General features: G+C 35.0%; 1 long non-coding RNA gene across 2 annotated transcripts; it reads right to left on the bottom strand.

The window, feature by feature from the left end:
* Positions 1-47: 47 nt before the first annotated feature.
* On the bottom strand, positions 48-24,390 carry LOC118766948. Of its 2 annotated transcripts, none has more exons than XR_005002854.1 (3): positions 22,241-24,390; positions 19,096-22,001; positions 48-60 (listed from the first exon to the last, which is right to left on the bottom strand). It is a non-coding gene; the product is annotated as an uncharacterized LOC118766948 (long non-coding RNA). The 2 variants fall into 2 exon arrangements; XR_005002855.1 differs by lacking the exon at positions 48-60 and adding an exon at positions 16,622-16,634 and having other exon boundaries at positions 20,154-22,001.
* Between the last annotated feature and the right edge of the window lie 46 nt (positions 24,391-24,436).

Below are 24,436 nucleotides of genomic sequence, written 5' to 3'. Positions count from 1 at the left end.
TATATACACACAAAAATAAGCAACAAGAATGGATCAGTAGTTTAGTACAATTGTTTCATACTATAAACATTTTATTAAAGCTGCAAATATAATGTCAAGTACTCTTCAGCTAAATTTCATATAGGTTTTCCAAACATCTTAGAGAGTGTAAATATCCTTATAAAGTTATAGAAGTGAGTTCCAGGAGCTTGAAGTAAGATTCCAAGCAGACTATATATGTTTTCCAACAATACAAAGTCATTAAATTAATTATTGACATCTCAGAGAAGGTAAATCTACTCATAAAGATGTAGATATAAATTTCAAGGAACATGAGGAAAGATGCCGATCAGACCACGGTTAAGTTCGCATCTAACTGTTGCAAACAAAATTCTATAGTTGTATTTTTGGGTTATAATCACCCGACATCATTTTATGGTTAATACCATAAAAATATTCTGGTGCATCTAGGTTAAGTACCATATTCTTTTGATATATATATATATATATATATATATATATATATATATATATATATATAGAAATGTATGTATGTATGTTTGTGTGTCTGTGTTTGTCCCCGCAACATCGCTTGACAACCTATGCTAGTGTGTTTACGTCCCCGTAACTTAGCAGTTCGGCAAAATAGACCGATAGAATAAGTACTAGGCTTACAAAGAATAAGTCCTGGGGTCGACTTGCTCGACTAAAAGGCGGTACTCTAGCATGGCCACAGTCAAATGACTGAAACAAGTAAAAGAGTAAAACCACATTAAAATTGAATATCTACTTGTACAACACGTATATATATGATACATATGTAATACAAAGCCACATTAAAATACAAATCCAAAATCGAAGAAAACATAAACAGCGAAGAAAGTAAAAAAGAAAGAAGAAAAAGAAAGGAACAAGAGAATCGTTAGCACGCCGGGCGAAATGCGTAGCCGTATTTCGTCTTCCTTTACGTTCTGAGTTCAAATTCCGCCAAGGTCGACTTTGCCTTTCATCCTTTCGGGGTCGATAAATTAAGTACCAGTTACGCACTGGAGTCGATGTAATCGACTTAATCCCTTTGTCCTTGTTTGTCCTCTCTGTGTTTAGCCCCTTGTGGGTAGTAAAAAAATAGGTATTTCGTCTGCCGCTACGTTCTGAGTTCAAATTCCGCCGAGGTCGACTTTCCCTTTCATCCTTTCGGGGTCGATTAAATAAGTACGAGCTACGCACTGGGGTCGATATAACCGACTTAATCCGTTTGTCTGTCCTTGTTTGTTCTCTCTGTGTTTAGCCCCTTGTGGGTAGTAAAAAAATAGGTATTACCACGGGTGATGGCGAGGCTAAGGCCTTGAAACAGCCAAGCACCCTCACGGATTTCACCGGACACCTCAGTAAGACGAGCCGCCAACGTTGACAAGAACTTCGCTATTAGCGGCCCAGCCCCTCCAAACGTCTCAAACGCCACAGGCTGGAAGGAATGATTCACTGACAAGTCCCCTTTACCGCATTGACGTTATTTTTCGTTTTGTCAAAAGATTACAGTTGACCTATTGTTTTCTTTTACTAATCGCCTATATACGTTCATTTTATTCTTTCCAACATATAAGATCTATCGAAATGTCAGTGAATGTATCATGTAACTTCATGGAATTCTACTCAGTCATTTTATTCTAAGATGAGCCTGTGCCATGGTCTGAGTAGTCATAAAAGAAAATCCTCTGTGTGTTCCATACTTGCAAGTTCTAGTTAACTAAAACCACTGTGACAAAAATAAACAAATTCATCAAACAATTCCTTCGCATCGTATATAAGTGAACTGTACCATCCTATGATCGATTTTCTATGCTCGCCGTCGAGACATCCGGTGTTCTCGGACCCCATACTACCGATTTCCTCCACAAAATAGGGATAACTGTGACCCGTCGAAGAAATCAGCCCCGAGAGGTGGAGTGACTGCTGCAACGATCGCTGGCCATCCTCCACGGCGATGCTATCGTTTAATCTTATAGGTATGTAGCCTGCATAACAAGGACGGACAACACAAAACATGGGGTACATATAACGAAGGATAAGGGCAATTGACATTGTGGTCATTACCGTGGAGTTGCAGATGAGCACACTATTTGTTCCGGGGTATGTAGTCCACTCCCCCACCATCTTCTGCTGCTCTACCAGACTCACATTCTTTTCTTTTCTTTTCTCGCTCTCTTTTTCCCGTTTCTTTGTATTTAGATGTTATAATTAAAATATTATCACTAAAAAGAAAATTACAAATTAGTGGACGAGTCCATCGAGGAAATGAGCGTCTTTAACACAAGCGTGTTGCCAGTAACGGCTACAAACTGTCAGCCGTTCGGTTAATTTTCTGTCAATTCAACCAGTACCTCTTGTCTTCCTGGTTAATCAAAGGTAACGGTAAAGCGGTAGGAGGAATACTATTGGTATCTGAAATCGAAATATTTGTTGCTAAGCCAATCTAGTAAATGAATTTCTAATAGAATCTGGTGGCCGTATTTTCAAAATCATCGATTATTTTTGTCATTCTCATTTTTTATTGCGTTCGTGTATGGTGTTAGAACTGTTGATTTTTAATATTTCGGCACGTTCTCTAATCGCAGATACCTCGAGCAAATTGCCTTATTTGAACATTTGATAACGATATATTTATTTTTAAAAAAATAATTATTAGATCAAAGAAAATCATAAACGCATTATAAGCTGTGCATCCGACTTTAAAAAATAAACTGAGCTATGTCGAACCGTAATATGTGGAAAAGAGCTTTACAGTTCTTTTCTTGCAGGCTAATTTCGCCAACAGAAAGCTCTAACATGGAAGTCGATTTTAATAACATGAATATTCTTGAACATAAGTCTTCTTTTAAAACAATTAGGAGACACGCAAAAAGTCTAAATTCCTTGGAGAGTTATTTCAACAGCTATGAGAATGAACGACCTGACTGGCTGCAATCAAACAGACGTGCTTCTCTAGTACATAAAAATCGCACACGAACATACCCCCAGCCAGAAGAGTTGACAGACTGGAGTGGGATTTCAGATGATTCCGTGTCTTTATCTGAAGATGAATCTTGTTAAGACCAAATAAGAAATTAGCTTATTCTGGCGTGTCCTTAAATCAAAATCGTTCACGAATCTTTGCTAAAAAAAAAAAAAAGAAAGAAAAAAATTAAGTTATATAAAAATTTATTTAGATACGCTGGAGCTGGTGGAATAGATGGAGATATCTATCTATACACACGCACAGAATTTGGAAATTATAAATTTGGTTATTTTTTTTTATTTTTTCATTCTTATTTGTTTCGGACAACATGATCAATTACATTTTAATCCTTCGGTTAAAAAATCCTTTCATGGAAGCAGGATTATTTTCAACTGTGTACAAATCTTGGATATTTAATTTTTTTCTATTTATACAACTATTTATTTAAACCGAACCATCTGTTAAATTTAAATGTTTGCTGATTATAACAATCAACAAAACGTCTTTAAAATCTTTAAGCAAATAACTTTCTTAATTATCGCAAATATTTACATTGCTTTATTTACCTTGTTTTTTTTTTCTTTTCTTTTTTTCCCGTATATATGTCTTCAAAGACCGACTAATTTGCGAAAACCTAGAGTAACTTTTAAATTTCAAATATTTATTCCTCTTCTTCCCCGCCAATGTATAAAACAAGACGATGTTCTAATACTTCTATCTAATGTTTAGTATTTGTAATAAGAAACTAAGTCTATATATATATAATAAACTTTATTGCATAAAATTTTCCGTAAAACGAACTTTATTAATTTCTGGATTTTTATAGTAATTTGAGCTACTTCATTTGTAGACCTGAAAAACGTGGGGGAGGTTTCATATCAGACTAGCATTTAAACGGAACGAATTTGACCATCAAAACTGTCGAAAACCGTCCTTTGTGAAACCACGCTTTTAAAGGGAGACCAGTTTAATAGTAAAAATTTACTCAATGTTGTCACCTATTAGATACGTTTGTGTAATTACAGTGTACAAATTATCAAATAGTTTTGTTAGGTCCTAGTCGAAAAGACAGTTATGTTTAAATGAATTCAAACTATGGACATCCTGTTTTCGTTATTTACTCACAGGGTAACTAGCACTAAATTATATGCGTTCTTTAAGATAGAAGTGGCTTTATAACGGAGAATTTGGCTACTATTTCTAACAAGTCAAACGACTACTCAAATACAGAGGACCCGTAGGGTTAGATTTTATGGTTGGTTGGTTAGTTTTAGGGTTGGTTTTTAGAGACCTCTGTATTTAAGTAGTACCGAAGTGTCTTCGTCTTGAATGGCGAGATGAGTTAGGCATAAACTCAAGTCGACATATAGTACAGATATTTTATTAACAGTATCGTGTCAACCAAGACTCTTTGCATTAATTTGTGCCGTATCCGTAGATAAGTTCTTTTAATTCTCTCCAGGTCTAATTGTAGCTGAAAACCGATATTCTGCCGGAATATTGCGATATAGGAATCAACCTATATATATATATATATATATACCAAACATTAGGTTAACTTCGAACGTAGTTGTATTACGTGACAATAAATTTATTTCAGTGTCGACTGATAAGATGAAGTATTTTACTAACAATTTCCTTTTCTTTATTTTTAATCCTGATAAAATTAGTAGTCATTCGATATACGACCAATATGGGGTTTTACTTCGTTCATATTTTAGGTAGTGGATGGACAGACTGGAGATTCGTGGACAAAATATTTTGTAGCCTTTTACCTTCTGATATCAAATTACATCCAGGTTACTTTAGCTTTCCATCTTTCCGGGATCTTAAAGATATGTTATTTAATCCCATACAAACACATAACCACTAAAATCTGACTCTATTCCTAAGTTAGAAATTTATATAGATATCTTAAAAGTGATGTTCCTGTGGAACACGTTAAAAAAATTAAAACTTCGAGCAAGCTGAAATCATGATGCAGTTTCAAATCCCATTTGAAGTCATTTCATCTGATGATGATCAAATTTCTTTCTGATAAAATACCTAGAAGTTTCTAATTTCGTCTTCCACCAAATACATCTAAACGACTTCTTTCTGATAAAAAGAAATACATGTTAATATAGTTGTTCGACGTGGTAGAAACAGTAATCATTAAAGCGTCGGACTGTATGGTTTACTGTATTCACTTCCGAGTTCAAATCTCACCAGGCATGTCTTATTCTGCGGTATAAACTGCAGTCATTTACGTTGGCAATCGCCATCTTTACGAAAATGAAATTCAGCTGATGTATAGAAGCGATTTCTGGATACATGTAAAGAAACTATGATGTAAGCTGTTGGAACAGCTAATGTTTTGTTCGTTTGTAGAGCTGATTGCAAATCTTCCTTCGGGTCTGAGACAGGAAACAGAAAACAACTTTCGTTTACTTTCTCAAAGATTCCGAAGTTATCATGGTCCCCAGAAACGATTAAAAAATCTCTGAAGAGACCCTGCAATTATATATAAGTGGTTGGTGAGATTTTTACTCTATGTAACTGAAATTGTCAACCCTCTGAATTGCAAAACTCCTGACCTAGTTCTATTAGGTCACTATAACTCTTTGAGGATTGAAATTGATTCGTTAGTTGATATTAGACTCGATAAGCAGACCAATATAAACAAGGGCAGGATCTTTTTCTATTGGTGTCACAGTTTTTTATCTTTTAAATTTGGTATACGAAATGTAGTTTTGTATACTAATTATGGAAATGAAATTCATTTTTGCCATAACTTATTAAATAAAAAGTTAATAGCTTCTAAAATTTTCAAATTTTGGGTAATTTTAGCCAGGCGAAAGCCAGAAACATATTGTTGCACCATTCCATAGTAACAAGACAAGCTGTTGTCTGCTTAACGGGTACTTTGGTGACTGTCCTATCACTACCTCATTTCATAATTTTGAGGTGTTTGTTTTCCTGGATCTTTCATTCATGGGTCAAGGAATTAACTTCAGTCCGGTTTTGCATTGAAGGCCTGGGTGTGAGCCACTGCACAACCGTTCGTGAAATATCTGTTGGGGAATCTGATCCGCAGCCCAGTTCAGGTAGACGGTCCTGGGAAGATTATTTTGGATATACGAGGGACGTTCAATAAGTAATGCCTCTGACCCACTTGCAGTTGTTTGATCTAGCTGAAATTTTGCATGTGCAATCATTTATATCTCTATAGAGTAAGTGGCAAATTACAGCTCTGAATTAATTGTGGTTTCTGATTTACAGGTGTTTGAACCGAGTCAAGTGTGAAATGGAGCCTGTTGAGTGTCGAGCAGTGATCCGGTTTTTGTATTTGAAAGGACGCACACCACGGGAGACTTTTGATGAAATGAAAGTAACTTATGGTGATGATGCCCCATCATATGACCTTGTAAAACGCTGGCATCGTGAATTCAAACATGGTCGGAACTCCGTGGAAACAGCTCCCAGATCTGGTCGCCCCCTTCTGCCATTGATGAGGCATCTGTCCGTCAAGTTGAGACTGCCATTTTGGAAGATCGACGCATAACTATTCGCCAAATAGCCCATGAGGTCAAGATTAGTACTGGGTCTGTGGAAACTATCATTCATGACCATTTGCATATGCAAAAGGTGTCTGCCAGATGGATTCCCAGGTTGCTCACGCCTTTCCAGAAGCAAGAACGCGTCGAGTGCTCGAGGGTGAATTTGGAGATATGCCAAGAAGATGAGTCAAAATTTTTCAAAAGACTGATCACACAGGATGAAACCTGGGTCCATCACGATGATCCAGAGACCAAAGCCCAGTCAATGCAGTGGAAGCACCGTGACTCACCCCCTCCAAAGAAGGCAAGGGTGCAGCCCTCCGCTGGCAAGGTCATGCTCACAGTCTTCTGGGACCAGGACGGAGTAGTGATGACAGATTTCCTGGCAAAGGGTACCACAATTGCAGGAGCCTATTATGCTTCACTTTTGAGGAAATTAAGAGAAGTTATCAAAATCAAGAGGCGGGGCAAGATCAGCAAAGGCATCCTCCTCCTGCAGGACAACGCTCCGGTCCACAACTCGCTTGTCGCCAGATCAGAAGCACAGGCGTATGGCTATGAACTCCTCCCAATCATGAAGTTGTTTTTGAAAGGAAAGCGTTTCCCAGATGATGCAGCCTTGATTTCTGAAGTCACGTTGAGGTTGGAGAACCAAGCTGGGTTCTTCTACAAAAACGGTCTCCAGAGCCGCATCAAACGATGGGAGAAATGCGTAACTCTGGGTGGTTCCTATGTAGAAAAAGACTAATAACTGTGCCAAGTTTCGTTGCTCTACTGCTATGGGAAGTGGGTCAGGGGCATTACTTATTGAACGCCCCTCGTATTTCCCATTTTCGTAACTTTTTGACAAGTAATCGTCATTTTCTTGGAGAGGTGCGCTTCTAAAGAAGCGCCTTAACTTCTCCCTACTCCTTCATCCGACTCGTTTATTAGGTGGAGGAGCAAATGGCGGTACCATAACTATCAACAAAACTTGAAAATAAATGGATCTTACGTTAGTTTCAAAGCAGTAGTGATGGTGTTGTTCGAACACCGTAACAAACTACTCGTAATATAAAATGGATGAGCAATCTTGACTCGTACCTTTTTAATATATTCCTCAAATATTGAATAATATATTTAATTTATTAATCAATACAAAACTAGGCTTTCGAATTACAGTTACAGCCTTATACAATGACCTATTACAGTTTCTGTCTACTTAATTTCAGTCACAAGACTTGAGTGGACTCCGTTATGATAGAAATATGCTGTGGAATCCAGTTCAGAACTTTATGAAGGATAAGCGAACAGCTGGTTATGGAAACAAGATACCGTAAATCCTCGAGTATAGTCCGCCCTTGAGTATAATACGCAGGGGATTTTTAGGGGGCTGTACCTCTGAAAAACCTAAACCTTGTATATAATACGCACCCCTTCTCTAACTTGAGTCAAGGAGGTCTATATTACGTCCTTGGTTTGTAAAAATGTATACGGTAACGTCCTTTATTATTATTGTATATATAACATAATGCAAACGTGTAGCTTTTTTGTGCATTTTGTTTGCAGAAAATAAAGAAATAACAGTAATAACGTTTAATAAATGTTGCTTACTGCAAGTTATGGATGATTCTTTTATGACTTCATTGCTTTCAGGCTTAGTGTAAGGTATTTTCGCGCCCGACATCACAAAATGTGTCTAAATAAACATTGCCGGACAACAAACAGAGACTCGGACATGGCTTAGAAAATAATTTTCATTTTTACCCTCGTATATAGTACGCACTAGGCATTTTGACCTTTAAATGGAAAAGTGCGGATTATACTCGAGGATTTACGGTAGATAAAAACTTTTTTTTTATTTCTCCACTTCAGTATTACAGTATTCATTGTGTGTGTGTTTTAGTCGCAATGATGTTTTTTTTTTTCTTATAGAAGCGCCGTTACGATTTTTTTTTCTTTCTTTAGAAATAAATAACAGAGCTTAGTAAAACTTTTAATGATGAAAATATTTAATTTAAAGAACGTGATAGAAAACATTTCGGTTCTTTCGATACGACTCCCAGAAATGCCAAACTAGAACAGCTGATCCGGTAAATTCCGTAAAAAAATTGTGTGTGTGTGTGTGTGTGTGTCTCTCTCTCTCTCTCTCACACACACACACACACACACACACACAGTGACACCGTACATTCTTTTTTATATATTTTTCCTCGCATCTCTTGAATAAGTGTGTGAGTGATTAACAGAGAGAGATAGCGTAAATTTCATTTATTTACTTTTTCTCGCAACTTTTTTTAGTGTTTTTAGTGTTTGACTCGAGAGAGCGGGAGAGAGTGATAGGGAGAGAGTGTAAAAGATACGAGAAAAAAACTTTTAAAAATACGCTATCTCTCTCTCTCTCTCTCTCTCTCTCTCTCTCTCTCTCTCTCTCAGCCAAACATACTAACTAAAAAAAGATGCTAGAAAATGTAAATAAAATTTACTCTATCTCTCTCAGTCAATTACACACACACTCAAAAGAGATGCGAGGAAAAATAAATTAATAAAATGTACGCTGTCACCTCTCCCCCTCCTCACACACACACACACACACAGAGCAACATACACCTGTCTCTCATATACACAACACACTTTCTGTCTCGCATCCCACATCAATACATACACACGTCTCTGTCAATTTTCTCTCTCTTTCACTTTATGTTGACATCAAACGAAATGTACATTCCCAGCCACAGAAATCTTTATATATAAAAGTGAAGTTGTGTGTCTGTCTCCTACGATTTAGATTCCTAACTACTCCCACATTTTGCGGTGCAGTTTAACCAAAACCGGGTATCTTATAGTCGTGATTCATATCGAGCCCTTCTGGGTATTAGCGCGCGTCTACGATGAGTCTACGATTTAAAAAAAAATTTAACATCATTTTTTTCCATTTTAATGCATTTTTCGCTATTATATAAGGGAAGTAACTCTCTGAAAATGTCTACGATGAGTCAACGATTTAAAAAAAAAATTTACCATCATTTTTTTCCCATTTTTAATGCATTTTTTGGCTATAACTCTCTAAAAATGCTTATATAGTTATTTCCCTTACAAACCCGAGCAACACTGCTAGTAAATATATAAAAAAATTTTACGGAATTTACCGAACGCCGTATGGTAACAGCTGAGCTGCGTACACACCTTCTAGTCAAAACGATAGATTGCCAACATTTAAAATGAAATTTTGCGATGCACTGCAAACCCTAACACTAACCTATCACTTAGTCATCCTTGATGATTTCAATGTGTTGATGTCGCTGTCGTCGTCATTAACTCGTATCCACGTAGTTAATCTGTAACAAGTGATTGAGCCTCTTTTTCCTAATGAGTGCAAAGCGTACCGGTGCACGATGTGACTGTTCAGACCAAGGGCGGTATGGAAGAACCTGGAACATTTATCACAGGGGACGAGCATGTGCGAATCGCTCGTTGCGTCTTCATCTGATCTCTGCCTATTGACGTCTGTTATTTTCCATCTGGTCTGTTCCCTTGACGATGACATGCTGTCACTTTAAGCGGTCCTTGGCGATTGTCTCCTAGGTATTTGTGTCAATGAAGCAGCGGAGGAAGGTGACCCTGAGCTGGTTTCAGAAACGGAATTTGGGGGCTTGCATCGTTTGCTACATATATAAATAACATGACAATTATGATCGTCTGCTGGATGGAATAAATATGATTGGTATTAGATGTTTTCTAAAAAAATGTGGAATTCCATCATGCCGAGAAGAGATAAACTTAATTGGCAAAGATTACAAAAAAATTTCAGTTTGAAGGTTCGCAATTTTTTTAATAATTATAATCTCAAAAATATAGATAATTACGATTTTGTAATTAGCATGAAAAAAAAAACTACATGTAGTGAAGAAATGTTCGCTAAATTCAGAAGAAATATGTCAATCCGGAAATATATACATTCCCCAATGTCTTCTGTTCAAATTCTAGGACAATTGACTTTTCACTTCTAGAAAAATAGGGGTGATCAAATAAGTACCAGTAATGTAACCAAAGTTATTTCTATTCTCAATTTTGTAAATTTATGCCAAAGTTCAAAATTTAATTATCACACAGTGAACATGACCTGGGCATTATTGTCGACAGCGATTTGCGTTGGACAAAACACATTGCTAAAATTGCCAAGAAGGCTGAGGGTGTCTTGGCATCACTTACCAAGTCCCTTGTGAGCTGCTCTCTGGCTATCTGTCTGAGGCTTTATATAGCTATGGTGCGCCCTCATCTGGAATTTGCATCACCAGTCTGGAACCCCTATCTTGTCCAGGATATTAATCGTCTGGAAACCGTTCAGCAACATGCAACCAAGAGAATACTCTCCATCAGTCTTTAGTCATATTCTGAACGTCTTACTTACATTGAAACTCCGACGTCTGGCAGCTGACTTGGCTGACACCAATAAAATTATTAACCATCTTACTAACAATAACTCTGAGCACCTTTTCAAACTCCACCTGTCTAACACCCGTGGAAATGTTTACAAAGTCAGAAAACAGCACAGCTCCCGTGACTTTTGGAAACATTTTTTCATGCTAAGAGTTGCTGAAGCATGGAACAAACTGCTGGCATCAGTTGTTAGTTGTCGGAGCACTGCATCCTTCAAAACTTCCATGCTTCCTGAGATTCGACAACACTACACCTGATTTTCTCCCCTCCATACACACGCAAGCATGTATCTGACTCCTACACTATTTACTTTCCAGACATTTGTACATTACTGCATATGCTTTATACCCACTTTTGACAAATTGTGGTGCACGTGAGCACTGTATGCAATAATTTCATTATTATTATTATAATTAAATGGATTTCTAACCAGTGCATCCATTAATGGAAGTTGTTAAGCATAAGATAACAAAATATTTAAGATGATAAAGTATTTGTTAAATATCCAAAAGTTTTCCACCTTTTAAGGTTGTGAAAAAAATGTCATTGTATTTATTTACATCTGGTGAAATTGAGTTGATAGTTAAATTCTTGAAAACTGATAGAGTTGATGATGTACAAATTATTAATATTTTGGCTAGGAATTAATAACCACATAGCTTATTACCATCACTGATACTGTTCCTTCATGGAATTAATTCAATTGCATATTTTGGAAATTTGTAAAGGAATCTTTGCATTCTTCATTGATATACAAGTATGTTATGACAATAATTGGTAGGTGATCTGATGCAATTTGGAATTGCTTATGAAGTGTTTGTGGTAGCTAGGTTTGTGTGAAGCAAAAGGTGATGACAATATCTGTTGTTGGCTTGGTAAGGAATCTGTTGGTGTAGACATAAATGAAGCTTAGCTATATTATTACTTCATTTGTAATGGAATCCATTGAAATCATGCCAACAATGGTCTGTAAGTGTTAACACGTGTCATCACCATCATTCAACATCCACTTTTTCATACTTGAGTCAGATTTTCTACAGTCAAGGCCTTTCCTGTTGCTAACCTTCGTTTCCAAACAATGTAATATTTCCCTATGGTCGGACATGTTATTCAGAGAAGACTGGAAATCTACTATCTCACTTGTATAATAACCATGCTCATTTACAACCATCACGTGATGTCTACATATACACATACATATGATGTGCTTCTTTCAGTTTCCACCTATCAAATCCATTCAACATTTTGATGTAATATATTTTATCACATTAATAATATTAGGTCATCCCATAAATAATGCAGTTTTTTCAATTGCATGAACTAAAAGTCGGAGTGGGGTGGGATAAACTACCTGCATCAGCTTGCTATAAAACAGGTAGTAATTTTACCTTGTGCTTATTCTTAGTGCAGATTTTGAAGAGTGTAGTTTGATTTTTGTTTTCAAAGCCATAATGGAAGTGACAAAAGAGCATGTTTGGCATATTTCACTTTGTGAGTTCAATAAAAGAAACAACACAATGGAAAAGTGCGAGGTGTATTAATGCAGTGTATGGGGAAGACAATAAGCGTAAGCTAGAGTTAATGGTGGTTGAAGAAATTCCAAGTCGGAAACTGCAGCCTAGAAGATGAGCCTCTTCCTGGAAGATCTGTAGAGTTCGACGAGAACATCCTGCAAACTCCGGTGGAAAAAATCTCATTGTAACTGTTGAGGAACTAGCAGAGAAGCTTAGATTTGCTCATTCAACCATTCATCAACACTCGTGTACCATCGGAAAAGTCAGCAAATTGGGTCAATGGGTTCCTCACAAACTTTCCAAGTTTAATCGTGTACAGTGAATGTGTGCTCTTCTTTGCTGTCACATCACACGAATGAACCTTTTTTTGGACCAAAGAATCACTGGTGACAAGAAATGGGTTCTATATCAAAATGTCAAGTGCCAAAGACAGTGGATAGGGAAAGAAGAAACACCAGCACCCCAGGCTAAAGAAGGTCTTTACCATGTAAGGTGTTGTAATGTTTGGTGGGATATGAAAGGTTGGGTCCACTTCAAACTTTTAAACCCAAACCAAATGATAACAAAGGAGATCTACTGTGAGTAGCTTAAGTCAGCACTAGAAGGAAAACGACCATCTTTGGTTTCAAGACAAAAGGTGTTCTTCCATCAGGATAATGCTTGGCTGCATACAGCAAGGATAACATCCCAAAGGCTGGAACAGTTTGAATGGGAAACGATGCCCCACCCACCATATTTGCCAGACATTGCCCCATCATTTATTCTGCAGTCTTCAAAATCATTTGGACGGAAAAAATATGAATTCTGAAGATGAGGTCAGAACAGTACTGGAGGAGTATTTTTTCATCACAGACAAGTGAATTTTGGAAGAGGGGCCTTGCAAGTCTACCAGAGAGATGGAAGAGCATTGTATGAAATGAAGGAGAGTATATTTTAGATTAAAAAAGAACTTTGTTTATCTTAATTTTGAAAAATAAAAGAAGTATAAAAAAACCCACATTATTTATGGGATGACCCTATAAATATTATTATTATTAATATAAGTGCAGGAGTAGCTTTGTGGTAAGAAGCTTGCTTCCCTCACTACTGTGTGGATGTGTTTTTCTTTGCTACTGGTAAGCAATTTTTGCTGTAGATATTGTTACCGTTATTCTTTGTGGATTACCTTATTTTATTGCTGTTTGTCGAACAAGGATTTGTTTTGTTGAATTGTTGAACTGTACATTAGTATAAATCTTCATGCTCTTGCTTGATGAGGCTGGGATCATCCCATATATGTCATCATGCATAGAGCCAACCAAGTCCACCAGTACCCTCCATTGCTGGTGGTTCCATACCAGCCACAATGCATCCTCTAAGGTGACATTGAACCTTTGGAGATCTTCCCCAATTACATCCAGCCATCCAGAGCAGGGCCTACCATGACTGCCTCTTCCAGCTTGCAGATGTCACATCAAATGAGAGTAAAGCCCTGGTAGGATGACCTAGTTGGAGACAGAGGACATGTCCATTACCAGCACAGGCAACGAGTAGCTATAAGGTGAAAGAGCACACATTAGTATAAATGTTACAAATTTATTAATAGTGTACTGTGCAAGATATAAGTAAACTAGTCTGACAGCTGTAGGAATTCAAAGTTCTCCCTCATAAAGAGATTCCAGGCAATCGGTGTCTGAAAAGTCTGTAATACCTGCAATGCATTTCTTTGTTGTTGTTGTACTCCAGGAGAGCTCTGGTCAATTCAGTCATGATATAAAGTGTTCCTGTTGTATTCCATACAACAATGCAGTTCTAAATTCCATATATTTTATTGATGTTTGTTAAACCTAGATCTAACTCTTGATTATAATCATTTGAGCCAGGACCAGTCTGTCCTTTTGTATTATCTAGGAGTACTTTTGCCGATGTCTTTTTTTTTTTTTTAACCTTTCATCTGAAACAAGATCACCTCTTCCTCTCTAGCAAGACACCTGTTCCTGCCTCTCTGTCACATCCTACCCTTTCAGCATCTGAAACAACTCTCAAAATTCCTTGTTACTTGGTGACCCTGCCAGTGCTGGTGCCACATAAAATGCATCCAGTCCTCACTGTAAAGTGATTGGCATTTGGAAGGGCATCCAGTTGCAAAAACCATGCCCAAACTGACCTTGCTTATGCTAGTGCCACATAAAAAATACTTGGTCCACTCTGTACAGTGGTTGGTGTTAGGAAGGGCATCCAGCCATAAAAACCCTACCAAAACAGACACAGTAGCTTCACCTGGCCAGCTCCTGTCAAATCCATGCCTGATGATGATACTAGGGTGTAATAAGGGAAAAATAAGCTATTTCTAGCAGTAAAAGTGACCATTGAATGCATTTCTTGGTGAATTATTTTAGAGAAATTTTTTGTGGTGTTTGTAAGTATAACAGTGTGAGAGAGAGAGATTGTATAAAGACAAAAAACAAAACATATAATAAATTACTCTACATGGGGGGGTAGAGATTTTAATAAAATATATTCCCTTCTATAAATCACATGACACCAGATGAACACCTGGGGGGAAAAGGTAAATATTGGGTGTGGACAGAAAGAAAATATTTACATAGATACAATTGTAGTATAAAAACACAAAATCCTTTCTAGGACATGTAACTACACTTTAACAAAAAAAAAAAAAGGCCAAAGCTGTCTAATATTGACCATGAAAAGAAGGAACAACAGCTTGACTCAGCCACTCACACACTTGACCTTCTCGAAACTGATTTGATTGGTTGGTTTCATTACATTTCATTCTTTTATAACATAAAAACAAAAACTTTCTTGGACTCAGTTGTGAGTTTGTACAGACTGTTTGTTAAATACATTTTAATTAAAAAATATTTTTAATAATACAGTCATTTTACAATTTTTAAAATATAAAATAAATCATATCAGGGACCAGAAGTATATAATTTTTTTTTTCTACTTTTCATTTGAAACCAATGCTCAGAAAGGTAGTTTTTATTTTATATGTATTCATTGTTAATTGTTAGTTAAAAAAATATAAGAATTATCATCCTTCTAATGGTTTCTTATATGAACATTCTGTCTCATATTTATAAATGGGGTAAGTCATTACATCATACAATCCTCAATAGTGTTAGTGATATCAGTGAAGTCAACTCACATGAAAAGAAAAAAATTAAAATATATAAAAAAAAAAAACTTAACACAATAGCATGCAATTACAATTTCTTAATTAGGCCTGAAATATCAATATTAGCAGAGAATAAGAAAAGGGAAATTCAGTATTTGTTCTTTCATCAAGCATTCTACGCAGTTAAATCAATCTAAGAAGAGGTTCAGTTAGGACAGTCAGGAATTCTAGATTGTTTTCAACTACCAATATATGAGTAACAAGGATATCAAATATCTTTGTTATTTAATATATTGGTAGTTGAGAACATTGGCTCGAGACCACAAATTTGATTTTAAAGGATCTTATATTTCATTAAAGTTGACCTCAATAAGACTTGAACTCAGGATATAAATAAATACTCTTATTTTGTCGGGAATTCTACTAATCTTGCCATCATAATAAAAGTACAAAAAAAAATTCACATTATATCATCCTAGTACTTTGCCTGGTACTTTATTTTATCAACTCCAAAAGAAAGAAAGGCAAAATTGACTTTGACAGAATTCAAACTTTGAACATAAATATAACTAAATACTACAAGTCATTTTATCAGGCATTTTACTAATTCTGCCATTGGTCACCCTTCTTCATTATAGTTAATGCCACAACAAACCAACAAAGGCTGCTGAGAGTTCACCTTAAACAGAAGACACTAAGACACTATCTCCCAAGCAAACATATTAATACTTCACTGTACCATGGCTAGAATAAGTTATAAACAGTGTAAAAGGAATTACAGATTACCACTATAGCTAAAAGAGAAAATGTATACCTGACAAGAGTCTCATTATTATGTAGGCTGAGTTTAAATCTTTCCATACCAGGAAAAGTAAAATAAAGAAACTAGTGACAGAAAAATATGACACACTGAGAGAAATAAAGCAATAAGTTATCTACTGAGTCTGAGAGGAATTCTGTTCCAATCTTTCCATTGTTGACAGAGAAATTAACTTGCACTGTTTTATAGGCACTACACTGGAGATAGCTCCCCATTCTAGCCAACTCATCTTAATCCCTGAACAGAAACACTAGACCAGAACAGTAACTGATTACTAGGCAAGCAGGCCTTCTACAGTTGGCAAGGAATATATATTTATATAGTGCGCATGTTGAGGATGAGAATCTCCCCTAAACTGAGTCAATGACCAAAATACAAATGACCTAGTTCACTGCTGTAAGCATCTATAGCACTATGATTGATGAGGGATCTATTAGCTTGCAGTGCTGAGTTCAAATTCAGGCCATAAGTATAGGTTAGAAACAGGGAGACTCTACCAACATGACCTGATCTCTAGCAACACTGTAAGATGATAGAAGTCTTCAAGTAGGTTATGTAGACTAACAAAAAATATTAGAGTATATGTGTTGAGAAAGAGAGGGTATATATATATTATTCAAATCAAATGCCATCTTACTAATCAATATAAACATGGTTATCCTTAAAATTCAATAATTATTTTCTCTAAGTCACTTCAAGAGTCAGAAATAGAACATTCCTCATAATCAACCTTTGCCTGTTGAAAACAACTTAAAACAATAAGCATGCAATTACAATTTCTTAATTAGGCCTGAAATATCAATATTAGCAAAGAATAAGAAAAGGGAAATTTGGTATTTGTTCTTTCATCGAGCATTCTACGCAGTTAAATCAATCTAAGAAGAGGTTCAGTTTGGAATTCTAGATTGTTTTCAACTACCAATATATTAGTAACAAGGATATTAAATATCTTTGTTACTTAATATATTGGTAGTTGAGAAAAAGGGCTCGAGACCACAAATTTGATTTTAAAAGATCTGGTATTTATTTCATTAAAGTTGATCTCAATAAGATTTGAACTGACATTTTCTTTCTATAAGTCAATGTGAGATTATCAAAGTTAGGAAAATTGGAAATGGAGTGCTGTGATATTTGTGCTTTCCTAAGAATATTACCAGCCTAAATGTAGTTAAATTACTTTAACCAGGAGTGACCATGTCACTGACGCAAATCACTTTTACAACACTTCATTTTAATCTCTTTTATTTTTAAATAACTATTTCTTTCATAAACATACTAGGGATTTTTAAGAGAAAGAACAGCAAATTGTGATAATGACAAATTGATTGCAGAATTTATCTCATCTTGTGAGTTCTGTTCAATCTTGATAATACAAAACATCTATTGATAGAAGGATTGAGTTCTATAAAAAGGAAATATTTAATCACTTGAAATGAGAAGCCTTCACTTCAGCATATTACTGGTACTTATTTTGTTGATTACCACAATGGTAAAAAAATGGGCCCAAATGGAATTTTAACTTGCAAGCTCATTGACCAAAACTAAATTCAGTAACACAAGTTCTCAAACCTCTCTACAATTTTTTTCATTTCTAACACAGGCACAAGGATAGAGATTTTGTAGAGGATAGGAGGAGGTAGAGTAGATTAAATCTATTTCCAATACTAGAACTTATTTTATCAAATGAAAAAAATAATAAAAGCCAACTATACTGAGATTTCACCTGAGAATGTAAAGAGATACAACTTAATACTGTTAAGCATTTTGCCCAATGCTCTTCTGAATCTGCCAATCTGCCACAATCTAGCATTCAGTTGGCCTAAAATTGGTTCAGAATACTAAAGATATGGTGACAGTAATGGTGGAAACAGCAGGGAAGATTAAACAAACTCTTTTTGTTTTGTTGTATTTGTTGACATGATTTCTTCCTTTAAACATTATTTACAATTCTTAATCAACTTTCATTCTTCAGGCAAAACAATTTCAAAAAAAGGATGGATGGAAAGAAATGGAGAACAAAATTACAAAAAAAAAAAAAAGAAGAAAAAGATAGAAAGTTAAAAGATTATTTTTTTGCATTTCTTTTTCTTTTCCTGTCAATTTTTAAATTTCAAAAATAAATTTTCAGTATTGTCATTTAAAAAAAATACAAACTAATAAAAAAAGACAGGATTAAGACACTAAAGTGTATTAAAAAGATAAATACAAAAATTAAATAATGCAAATAAGGTGGCTTGAAATTGCTGAAAACTTTTAAGGAAGACAATATGAAATTTAAAAAAAAACAAACAAGTTTCTGATCACTATGACAACAAATAATATCAAATATCAAGATTGGGATCGGAAAGAGTAGATTTTCTTTGGCTTTTTGTAAGTAAAATTCTGTAGATTTTTCCCCAGAGCTTGTGCAATGCTTGCCGCCTTCAGTGGCAAAAATTAAGAGTGGAGAAGAGATAAAAATAGACAATGCCTCTCTATCATTTAGGGAGTTAGTTGTTCCAAAGTAGCCAAACATCTTCACACTGGAATTAGTTTTATGGGAACACCTCCAATTGTTTTTTTTTTAAATATAATTGCAAAACAAATACACTTGAAAAAAAAAAAATGAATAAAGTCTGTTTCAGCTATGCCCAGACCAACAGCCACAAGAGATCCATCTAATGTTATATTTTTGTTTGTTTTTGCACATGTATGAAAATTTTACTGTAGACTATATATATAAAAAAAAAAGTCATTCGATAATGTTAAGTGTAAATACTTAATCCATATTGCAAACACTTGGCTTCATAGTGTTATACAACCTACCACCTCTCAAGAGATCAACTGCATTTGGATGCCACCAAAACAGAGCACAAATGCTAAGTCAGAAATTATTCTGTTAATGTAGGAATTAGTAGAGAACCGTTGATGGCATTCCTTCCAGGAAATGAAATCCACCAATGATTCCCTGTTATTTCTTACATTTGCAGAGTAGTTCAGTGCTATGGAATTATACACGGATCAACATGAAGAAACTCCTTCCAAGAAGTCTCTCAATATTAAATCAAGAATAATTTCTAATATGGATTACAGATAGAGGATTTCTCATTATTCTGACTGACTGGACGGTAACATAATTAGGTTCACCAGAACATATCAGTAATGGTAGAAGATTGGAACGACTATGTGAAAATATGCAAAAATGTTAACTCCTGCAAAAACACACACAACCAAATTAACAACTTCCCTAACATTTTACTCTCCTAAACAGAATTCTAAACATAATGATGACTGGAATTTTTCTTTCAAAAAAAAAAAACGAAAGAAAAAGCTTAAATTCCAAGCTACACCCCCTCAGTTACTCTAAAACAATTGTTATGAATATACTACTGTCTATTATCAGTTTGGTTATACTTTTTGTAAATATATTATTTGAGATTAATTTTAACTCCCTTCAAATTGAAGTTGCTTCATCTACTTCACTGAGAAAAACTAATATGGTAGCAAATAAGCCATACAAGACAAAATTATTTTGAGATTGACCTTTGAGTTATCACCAATAAATAAAGTGATAAGGATGACCATATCACTTATAACTACAAAATCAAACATTACAATTCGGAATTGAATAATGAATGCATGTACATTCTCTTCTCTTTTCTATATGACTGACTCCAAATATAAACTTTGAAACCAGGTAAAATGGTTTTAAATAACATCATTCATTGACCAAACTGGGATTTTATGGCTTTCTAAAATACTATTTCACTTACATACCACCAATGGGTACCACTAGGTACTGTGTGTGAGCAGATCTAAGCTACTTTAGAGAGTTAAATTAGACTTCTCTTAACACTACCATAAAAGTTAGACTGAATATATAGCAGAGAAGTTTCAACACCAAATATTTAACTATACCATCAACAGTACATGGGACAGTTTACAACCAACAATTAGACCACACTGTATACTTGGTACATATTGATAACAGCAGCTAGATTGGTGGCACAACAGCCACATAAACTAAACAACCATTATGTACATAATAACAAGATAAAAAAAGAAAGTAGACTTTGTTCTGCTGTCCCATTGGACAGAAACTAAAGCACTAATATACTTGGGTGTTCTTAGATATGGAGTTCATATGATAATTAGCAAAACTAAATGTCACTCACACTTTGTGATAGATTTCACAAGCCATTTTGTATCTACACTTTCTTTTCATTATACCAACTGTGTCAAGATACTAGAAATCACATTAAGCACAACTAAAAGACATTTGACTCTGCTGCGCACATATTGTGTGAAAGTAGAGGGAAGGAGATGCCTGTGTGAAGTAGACCCTTGGCAAAAGCACAGTATATTATGTTAGGTTATCTAGCTAAATATTGGATATCTCTCCCTCTATATAGTTGAATGATTAAAGAAGGATATCCAGCTGCTTAAAAAAAAAAACAGTGCTTGCTTCAACAATTCATGCAGAGTGAATTTCTAGAACCAGCTCATTCATGTCAGGATTTAAATTTGAAAAAGACATTTTTGTTTGATCAAACCAAAAATTTGTTTTCAGTAACCATAAAGGAAACATGGAAGACAGAGCTAAAACAGCCATTCAAGCTAAAAGATTTCCATTAAATATGTTCAATGTTATCTGGCAACCAGACAAGCTTAGCAATCAGATACCATCACAGTGGACTGTATGTTTAAAAACCAAGAACCTATAAGACAGAGATCTGTTCTTGAAAGTCATTAAATGTTTAATTAGTTACTCCAGTGATAGAGACTATTCTATCAGAGCTGACTACAACAAACAACAGCAAAAAACAGCCACTGATTTTTTTTTTTAAATCAGTTTTTTTTTCTTTTTCCACAAACAATATGCTTGTTGGCTCTTCTGATATATTAATGGACACAAATCCAAATGAGATAATTCACCAGGTTGTTTATATAAAACTGTAATAATAACAATAACAATGTAGATGACAACCAGAAATGAGGAATGTATAGTTGTATGAGTGTGAATGTATATAAATCTATACATGTGTGTGACAACCATTTTTTTTCTCTTTATCAAGTGTTTGCTGTAATATTAAGCAGAACAGTTAAATTGCATTTGATAATTCTTAATAACTGATAATTTTTTATCTTTAGCTTGATTTTTATACACCACAACCTACACTGCCGCCACTCACCATTTACAGATGCAGTATTCAAGAGTTCAAAGGCCAAATATATACCTTGTTTATGTCAGACGGCTGTCTTAGTTTTGAACCCAACAGAAAGCACTGCATATATAAACCAGGTGCTTGGGGGAGAATGCAAATAACAGCTGTACTTCATTGATTAAAATATCAAACCTTTCACTGTATGTTTCCCATAAAGTCTTTAAAATGAAATAATAATAATGACAATAATGTTTCTAACATAGGCCAAAAATTTGGGGGAGAGGTTTGTTGATTAAATCAATATTAGTACTTGAATGAAAGAGTAAATAGCACAAGGATGAACCAGAAAATAATGCAAATAAAAGTTGCATTATTTTCTGTCTCACCTTCATAATAATGGTTTCTTATATCAGATCACTAGTAGATCACAAGTGCATATTTTATTGGTTAAGAACATAAACTTACCTAAATACCTATTTCTTTACTACCCACAAGGGGCTAAACACAGAGAGGACAAACAAGGACAGACAAACGGATTAAGTCGATTATATCGACCCCAGTGCGTAACTGGTACTTATTTAATCAACCCCCGAAAGGATGAAAGGCAAAGTCGATCTCGGCGGAATTTGAACTCAGAACGTAGTGGCAGATGAAATACCGCTAAGCATTTCGCCGGCGTGCTAACGTTTCTGCCAGCTCCTTACCTAAATACCACAAAACACGTTCATCCTGTGCTCCACCACTTAAGTCATTCTATTCATCTTAATAATGATTTTTCACAATGTCACAGGATCACACAGTTCTAAGGAAGAGTACACATGATTGATTCAAAAACCCTATAGACTACTAGGGCTTCATTTTATCCAACCCTAATATATATTTTGTCAGGAGGTCAACCAAATACTACCTCTCCATCAATTTAATAATAATGCTTTAATTTAGATGCAAGGCCAGCGGCTTTGAAGGGAGGAGGTATAGTTGATACTTCAGTACTTTACTAGTACTTTCTTTTATTAACTCTGGAAGGATGAAAGGCAGAGCTGACCTTGATAGAATTTCAACTCAGAATGTAAAAAGAGCTGGAAGAAATAATCACAGAGCATTTGGTCTGACACTAACAATAGTGTCAATCCATCATTCTTATCATAATAATTTATCTTTAATAACTGTAAAACTTTTCAAACTTCTGAATTTTCCTTCACAGAACTACTCGATCAAGTCAACCTATCAGTGACCACTCTTCCTTGCATGTGTGTAACCTTTATCTATGTCTTTTGAATATTTACTAATCAGCTATCAATATATATCTACACATACACACACACACACATATGTAAATTCCAGGTTGAGTAGAAAGGTTTAACTGGTGGGAGGGAATAATTCTCCACAAATAAATGAAGTAATGCAGAGAGAAATGGTGAAGTCTATGGAAGATGATGATGATATGAGACAGAAAGAGGAGGAAGAAGACATTTCAGAAAGACAAAAAAAAAATAATAATAAGTATTTAAAAAAAGAAGGGAAAGAAATGGAAATAAATTTTCAAATCAATTAATCACTGAATTCATAAAATAATAATTATTTCCAAAGATATATTTACAATATAATTACTTGATTCTGATGCACCCTATCCCTTCCTTTTTGTCTTTACCTTTACAGAAAGACATCATACCAAAACATAGCAAAGAAATTTAGTAAATATGAAAGGGTGGGGCATAATCAAAATTGCTAATTCAATATCACAGACAATTATCTTTCTGGTTGTTGAGTGTAAGACAAACAATAGAAACAACTTTCAAAGAAAATCTTCATCCCTTCTATAATAATAATAATAATAATGGTGATTTTAAATTTTGGCACAAGGCCAACAATTTTGTGGGGGGAGATAAAGAGATTACATCAACCTCGGTGTTCAACTGGTACTTATTTTATCAACCTTGAAAGAATGAAAGGTAAAGTCGACTTTGGCAGAATTTGAACTCAGAACATAAAGACAGACAAAATACCATTATGTATTTCACCTGTGTGCTAACAATTTTGCCAGCTCAATAATAATAATAATAATAATGATGATGATAATTTCTCACATTGGTACACAACTAAAACATAGTTGATTGAAGAAGTACTAAACCAATACATGTTTAGTACTTCTTTTCTTGATCCCTAAAGGGATGGCAGATAGAATCAAATCCTTTGAGATTTGAAATCAGAAGGTAGTAGAGAAAATCTAAATACTGTGACATAGTTAGCCATGTAGTCTAGCGAATACTGTTTCCCCCACATGCAAAATACATTAGTAGTATAATGAAAATAAAAAAAAAGAGGGTTTTGGGAGACAAATTGGCAAAAGATGAATTTTCTAGAGAAGGTGAGGATTTGGTAGTTGATGAAATTAATTCCAGAATATTACCATTCTACTAAAGTCATCCAATCCAGAATCCCACAGAAGTAACCAAATGAATAAATTATTCAGAATTACCCACAGTTTTTTTAAATAGGAGCACTACAATGACAGCCACCACTATAAATGGAAAATACTAAAAGATATATTTTAATATAAATAAAAGTTCAGATAACACACAAGTAGAGCAATATCTATTATGTTATCTTAAGTATATCTCTATAGTTCAGGCTCTGGTAGTGGGTGGAAACAAGAGGAACAGCAAGTGTGTGTGTGTGTGTGTGTGTGGATGTGCTTCGATGTTTTCTAGTCAGACATTCATTTAGCTAAGAGGACAAAGAGTAAAGACCCCAACAATTCAGTAGCAGGCACATTGCCTATGCCATTAATTACAATTCCCTAACACTTCAAGTGATGGCAAAGTAAGATTTATATATATATTTATATGTGTGTGTGTGTGTATATAAATATATAAATATATATGTACACGTGTGAATGTGTGAGTAT

The sequence above is a fragment of the Octopus sinensis genome, linkage group LG18 (genome assembly GCF_006345805.1).
Source record: "Octopus sinensis linkage group LG18, ASM634580v1, whole genome shotgun sequence".
Lineage (NCBI taxonomy): Eukaryota > Metazoa > Mollusca > Cephalopoda > Octopoda > Octopodidae > Octopus > Octopus sinensis.
The sequence above is the reverse complement of the archived record's forward strand: the minus strand, read 5'-3'. Positions and strand labels throughout refer to the sequence as shown.